Source organism: Notothenia rossii (genome assembly GCF_949606895.1).
Source record: "Notothenia rossii genome assembly, chromosome: 1".
NCBI lineage: Eukaryota > Metazoa > Chordata > Actinopteri > Perciformes > Nototheniidae > Notothenia > Notothenia rossii.
In genome coordinates this window covers 72,965,815-72,973,206 of record NC_136912.1, presented here as the reverse complement: position 1 = coordinate 72,973,206, position 7,392 = coordinate 72,965,815, and the positions used below count along the sequence as shown (strand labels likewise).

General features: G+C 36.5%; 1 long non-coding RNA gene across 1 annotated transcript; it reads right to left on the bottom strand.

Annotated features, from left to right (window-relative positions):
* Window positions 1-875: 875 nt before the first annotated feature.
* On the bottom strand, window positions 876-5,776 carry LOC307022568. Its single transcript, XR_013803441.1, has 4 exons — window positions 5,462-5,776; window positions 5,072-5,185; window positions 1,223-1,308; window positions 876-1,100 (listed from the first exon to the last, which is right to left on the bottom strand). It is a non-coding gene; the product is annotated as an uncharacterized lncRNA (long non-coding RNA).
* Between the last annotated feature and the right edge of the window lie 1,616 nt (window positions 5,777-7,392).

Below are 7,392 nucleotides of genomic sequence, written 5' to 3'. Positions count from 1 at the left end.
GTAATCCAAAGAGAAGAAAATTATGGATAACATAAAATAGCAATAACAGAGGTACTTCCATCTCTCGACACAGTGAAGCTGAGTTATTTACAAATGAAGATAATATTTCCTGTGGTATTCAATGGTTCATCAAGGTAGTAACAGTCTTCCTCTGAAAGTGCTCCTGTATGTTACATCACTTGTTGGAGAGAGTGAGAGTCATTGACCATGATTCTCGCTGTGTGTACTACTGTACACTGTACTGTACAACTGTACTGACCATTCTGTCCATTTTATTGACAATTTTAGATTTTTCTGGGACCGCAGACATCTTTTTAAAGCAGATGGACTTTGCCTGAACAAGTTAGGAGTAACATTGTTTATCTCTCTCAAAACAGGAGAAAGACACAATACATCGCGCATAAAACCTTGAAGAAGTATCACTGCACCCACCTGAGGAATGTTTTGATTATGGAAGACCTATGACATAAATGGAGGAGTCTCCACCGCCCTTCTTCTCCCCCATCAACACATTTGAGGATACTCTTCCTTCACCCCCCAGCTCTCTCTACTCTCCGCTCACCCTTTCACCCTCGCCCACCTTACTGGAGTTCAATGACCACAAGAAGGAGATACACAGGGTTGGCACCAAGTCCTTCCTGGAGTTCAATGACCGCATGAAGGCGATACACAGGGTTGGCAGCTTGTCCTTTGCACCCGACCCTCAACGACGCCCACCACAATCACCGAAGCAGAGACACGCACCATCTCCCCCGTCTTCATCACCATGCATACGTCAACCAACTCCCCCCCTTCAAGACAGCATCTGCTGTCTCAGAGTCAGTTTAAGAACAGTTTATGAACTATTCATATCTTAAATTGCACTGTAACTTTTATTCATGTATTTTTTCTTTTAATGTTTATTTTGTTATCTTTGCTCTTTAATGACTGTTTTTAAATGCCATTTTCTTAATGTCTTTATTTTTGTAAAGCACTTTGAATTGCCTTGTGTTGAAAGGTGCTATATAAATAAACTTGCCTTGCTTTGCCTTGCCTTGCCTTTGTATGTTTGTCACGGTAACTGTGTGGGCTGTTCCATTCGGGAGCCGGTCTCCAAAGAACTAAATGGAGAGAAAACACAATGAACTCGAATGAATCAAAGTTATATCTAATTTATATCATTTATTATGTTGTGTGAGGATCCTTCACATAAAAGTTATCTGACATATTCTGGTAAACATACCTGTTTAACAAGTTCAATGATGGTTCCATTGCTGACCTCCCCAAAGGTAGATATTCTCAGTTTCAGGTGTGCAAGTGATACCGAGCCTGTATGTGATTAAAAAACATAAGTAGGAAATATGAAGGCCAATTTTATAATTATACCCTTTCGTGAAAATAACATTATTGCTAATATACTCATATATTTAATATACTATTGATCCCCTTAATCATACAAATTAATTTGAACTCCCTAAAACTGTGGCTTATGGCTATTAGAATGTTCTAAAATAAAAAGTGGGAGAGCTACACTTGGGCTCAAAATGTAAAATATAATGAAATATGGCCCATAAATGAAACTTTTGCTTGTATTTTATTATACTTAATATTATTATATTACTAAGTAGTATTAACATGTTAATAAGCCCACTTTCATATGAGTTCCATCAATTCAAGTTGAAAACATTTTCTAACAAATGTAAATTGATAAAAAAAAAAGCCTAATAACTTATTTCCATAACCAGCTCGAAATATAGCCTTCATATTTCCCCTTATTATGAGCAATCTGAGGCTTCTGTTTTAAGGAATGAGCTGCCAACAAATAAATTAAACCATCTGGAGAGTTGTGATGATGGCTGTTTTTTCTTAAAGCATATTCAAGTATAAAGCATAATTTGCCTACATTTGATTGATTTTGCTAACTTATAACTAATTTGTTGTAATTGACCATATACACAACTGACAGTATAGCAAATTGTTTAAGAACACCATTTAGTAAAGACAGACTTAATTACTGTTAAACCTAACGTGTTGACAGTCTACTCCGGTACACTAACGTCCATTAAGCCATAACAAATATAACTTGAATTATTACTTTATCGAGATGCTGCATTTAAATACCACATAGGATTTTAATTTCCATGACGACTGATACTGTTACTAATTTTACTGTTACTTCTCACATCTCCTGGTTCCAATGAAGTATTTCATATATAATTGCATTTAGTTTGTGAATTACTCCTCCCTCAGCTATGGAAGGAGGGACAGAGCATTAGTGACAGACGCTACTTCCAAAATATGGAATTAATTTAAATACATAAAAGCAAAGATTATTTACTGAACATGTTTGCAGTATTTGTCACAGAAGACATAGGAAAAAAATGTTTGCATAGGTTTGTGATAATCCCCTGACATATTCTTGGTTTCGTAAATATTTCAGCTGATCTCATGTTACAATAAATTAAATGGTGCAGGAATGACATCAATATTGTGAGTTTTCAATGGTTATGTGCCATTGAACTTAATGGGCTCTTACCGACGTCAAGCCATTACAGGAACCGGTAGGGCTTATCAAACAGGATTCTTAGCAATGTTTTGTGATTTCTCCCATCATCTTCTCTCTCTCTGCTTTTTATTCAGTTCAAACTTTACTATTCTGTTCAATTTATTTATTTCTATTGTTGCTTTATATTTGACCGTTTTCAATATTTTAACACATCTACATAATGTGGAGGAACTTTCAGCTCAACTTGTAACCTATAATGTGTATTCCTTATTTGCACTAATAACAGTTAATGTTTTTTACTGACTGTGTGGTTTGATTATGTGTTGTAGGTTCCAGGACTGAATTATTGTGTTTAATTAGCAAACACACAAATATACAAAAATGTATACAAAACTATGAAGCTTTACTACTAGCTTTATGATCAGCATATTTTGAAAATACAGGAATTGTATGCTATAGAACATTATTTATGTTGATGCAGCAGTAGCAGTATGAAGTAGAAAATGGGAAAAAACTGCCAATAAAATGTATATTTTTTATAAATATTGTGTTTATCTTGTGTTTATCTTTAATATATATATTAAAGATAAACAAAATATTTATTTCAAATGAATTTCAATCTGAATCCGTCTCAAAGTATCTTAAGTTATCAAATAAATGCAGGGACATAAAAAGTACAATATTTCCCTCTAAAATGTAGTGGGGTACAAAATAACAGGAAATGGAAATAGTCAAGTAAAGTACATCTGAGAGAGAACGAGGGATTGCATTGCCTGTGTGCAAGTTTCTAATCCTGACAAACTGCGTAGCTCATAGAGTATATCGTCAAGAGGAGCCAGTTGATATGGGTTATTTTGTCTCCAAACACTCTCTGCCTCAATTCTGGCATTGAAGTCCTCGTATACTTTTTATATCATAATTTTCTTAACTCTGAACATACACTGGTCCAGAGCGGAGTAGGTCTGCAGCATTACCATGGTGATCTTTTGAAAACAGTGCCTTTTAGGCAAAACATACCTGGCTAACCCACAACTCTCGCGCTGTGGTACACCCGAGTGGCTTCTCTCTTTTATATGTTCATTTTTTTTTTTCTTTGCCTTTGATTCAAAAATAATTGTTTTGGTTTTTAGTTTTAATCTCAACCAAAAAATGCCTAATGATTTCAAACATGAAAAGTTCAATATATAGCAATTATTTCAACCAATTCTTCCACATAACAAAGATCTAACATTATTTATTTGTTTTCAATTGTTTCCACCATGAAACTGTTACACATGAGGCTGCCGTCTAGCAAGGATGTAGGTGCATGCTCTTGTTGGTTATTCTTCAACTTCTTTGACAAAGGCACTACGGCTTGTGACATTTATCCAAATGAAATTAACCCAAACCCTATTTAATCACATTTTAAATGTTTGAAGACTCTATTTTATTTTAAGAGGAGGGTAACTCAGAACCTTCAGTCATGGGTGTTTGAAAACAATATTGTAATACAATGTATAACAACACATTATGCTGATTCTCAGTTGCAGACTGAAATACTGAAAAAATTGTTGAATACTTAACACAACTATTGCCTCAAGTGCACTCTGGTACAATAAAGCATATCAGAAAGAAAAAATACAAAGAATCAAAGCCATAACAAATATAACTTAAATAGTTACTTTGTTCAGAAGGTGCGCATAAATATCCAAGCAAACATATCCAACAAAGAATTTTAATTTCCATGGTGATGGATGTTGTTGCTTCTCACGACTCCTTGTAAAGAGAAATATTTCATCAATGATTTTATTTAGTTGTGCAATCACTCCTCCCTCAGAGTTGGAGGGATGACAGAGAATTAATGAGAGAGGCTAATTCCAAATATAGAGTCACATGTTGTGACGACCCCTCCCCCTTCTGCCAGTCTGTGCTCCCTGCCTTGCTGTCCTCTGGCAGGTACTGGGAGTGTCGTCCTGTTTGTGCCCGCCCATATAGAGGCGGAGCTTCAAGAGGGCATAAAGGCCTGCACAGCTGGAAGGTTCACTCTCTCTGATCCTGGCCTTCTGCAGCAACCTCAGCCTTCCACCTGTGTTTGGTTTGATGCACCATCCAACATGCCTACAGCACACTTCCACACATCCACACACTGCTGACATGACTGACAATCTTATTCTTACATACCCAACTTGCTAAGAGGTACTTTAAGTTAATTGACCTTTCGCAAAGCCACGCCCCCCCTTGGTTACTGTTGCTAGTCCGACAAGCTGAGAGCCAGATGCATTAAACAAAGCCATGATGGAGGGTCTCCGTAACGTCGGAGTCGCCTTAACAGACTCATTTTGGAGCAATAACGCAGCAATATCCTCCAGGTCCCGACAAAAGGGGCTACAATACGCTATGGAGGGTTATATCCACAGTATAAACATTAGAAAAGAGGGAGGCACAACATCAATAGAGGCACTTGCATACAGGTCGCAGTGCAAGAGTGAAAAACCACATGAGCTGTACGTCAAATTTGACGGAATTATTATTATTATTATTATTTTGGAATAAAACAATACAATCACAAGAGGCATTAAATGTTGTAGTTTGTCTAAAGTTAACTACCGTTTCCTTGGTGGCTTTCTGCATCCACCTTGTTGTTCCTTTGTGGGGGTCGGGGTGCCCACTTGTGCAGCAGGATTAGGGAAGTCGGCAGTAGGCTTTTCCATTAACAAAATGCTACAAAGATTAAAGCAAAATATAAATGAATGATTGCCTGTTGGCTTTCTTGTTTGTACTTTGACCACAGGTGGACTAATAACGGAGCTCAGCTGTTCAGACATTATTATGCATCAAGTTATATACATGGTCAAAACGACCTATAAGCACACAGCTTACAGCTGTAGTCGTGTGACTTTAGCTAACGTTAGTTAGTGAAATTAGTTAATTAAATTAGTTAGTGAATTTTTGAATGTAATCTTTGCTAGCTAGCTAGCTACGTTAGCACGTATTTACCTTGGAGCAAACGTATTTGTGTTTGTTGATATTCGCCATATTCAGCTGGGCATGGGGCCTGCCGCATTTCTTTATCCACTGGCGGCATCTCTCCTCTCGGGTTTTGGGTTTAGGAAACGGGTAAAATATCACCCGCCCTCCCCCTCTAAGCTTATGGGATATCTGCTATCCGATTTGCAAAGACCATAAGCACAACGCTTCACCATTTTCGCAATGAATTTGAACGCTAAGCTTGTCGGACTTCCACAGGGAGCCGCGCACGTGATCGAATATGATTGGACAACGGGCATTTAGGGGCGTGGCTTTGCGAAAGGTCAATTGTGATAAATAAATAAATTATTGGCATATAACTGTGTGTGGCCTCCCTCTTTGTTGCCAGCCTTAAGGAAGGCTGTAACACATGTTTATAGAATAAAGGACACTCTGACCAAATCATAATAAACATCATACAATTGAATAAGACCTGCAGTGATGTATGTATGTTTTACAAATACTGAATGTGGTACTAAAGTATACTATGCTATTCAAAATATGCACTTTGATACTGACCATTACTCTTGTGTGAAAGTGGTGAACCTTGAATTTCTCCTGTATTTATTTTCAGTGATATTTAATTCCCATAACCTTTACTAAAAGTATCTGTGGCTGTGAGTTAATGCAGTCGTCTTTCAATCAGAAGGTTGAGTCCCCACAGACAACATTTTGATGTATCCTAGGGCAAGATATTTAACTCATAGTTGCTCCTGATGACACGGTCAACGGTGTGTGAATGTTTGTGAGTGTTAGATTCCTTGAGCAAAAGTGGCACATTGCTCTGTGTAAATCGGGTTTGAACGGGTGAATGATGACTTGTAGTATTTAAAGCACTTTGAGGAGTCTTAAAGACTGGATACAAATTGATATAAATTCAGTCCATTTACAATTCTAATTACATGATTGTGTTACTTTTATAAACACGTTGGAAGACATTTGCATAAACATATACACTATTTTATCCATAAAAATAATTAATACATAAGGAACATGTAGGAAATCAGATATATTTAAATGTATTAGAATTCATAAAGGCAAGAGTTATTTACTAAACATCTTAACAGGATTCCTCAAAGAGAACTGCCACAAAAAAAATGAAAATTAGAAACTGTCAAATATTTATTTTTACCTCAGTGTCTAATTTATATTTTACTATTATCAATACTGTAATTTGATCCAAATGTTGTGAAAGAGGAGGATTCTGTGTCTCAGTGGATTAGTGCACTGATATTTGGATCAGGGGAGCACTGGTTCAATCCCCACTGCATTCAGCATGTGTTTGTGTCCTTGGGCAAGACACTTTCCCCCCCAAATTTCTCCTGTGAGGATTGCCCACAGTTTTGAGTGTAGGTAAGTTGCCTTAGGTAAAAGTTACTGGTAATGTAAATGTGATGAACAAACATTCAACTCTAATGTTTTTGTTACCTAAGCTGAAGCTCTTATTTGCACCAATTCCAGCTATTTATACAACAAACAGTTTATGGGTTGTGCTGACGGTGTGTTCTGTTAAACGACTAAATCATTTTAGCATATATTATTGTTATATTCTTTGCTAGCATAATTTGTTGTAGATAACACACCTTGATCTTAATGGGCACTTCCCAAAACCAAACCATTAAGAAAAACGATAAAGGTTGTCGAACTGGATTCTTTCTAATGTGCCATTTATTGCTTCTTCTTTTCTCTCCTGATTGTTCAGTTCAAACTCTACTTTTATTTGTACTTTAGTTTCTAATGTAACTATATATTTTACTGCTATCAATACTCAAATGTGATCCATATGTTGTAAAATAACTTTAAACTCTAATGATTTAGCATATGTTATTTTTATAAAAAGTGCTGGTGTATGATTTGTGGTAGACAAGACATCATTCCAGTTCATATTGCGACTTCAATGG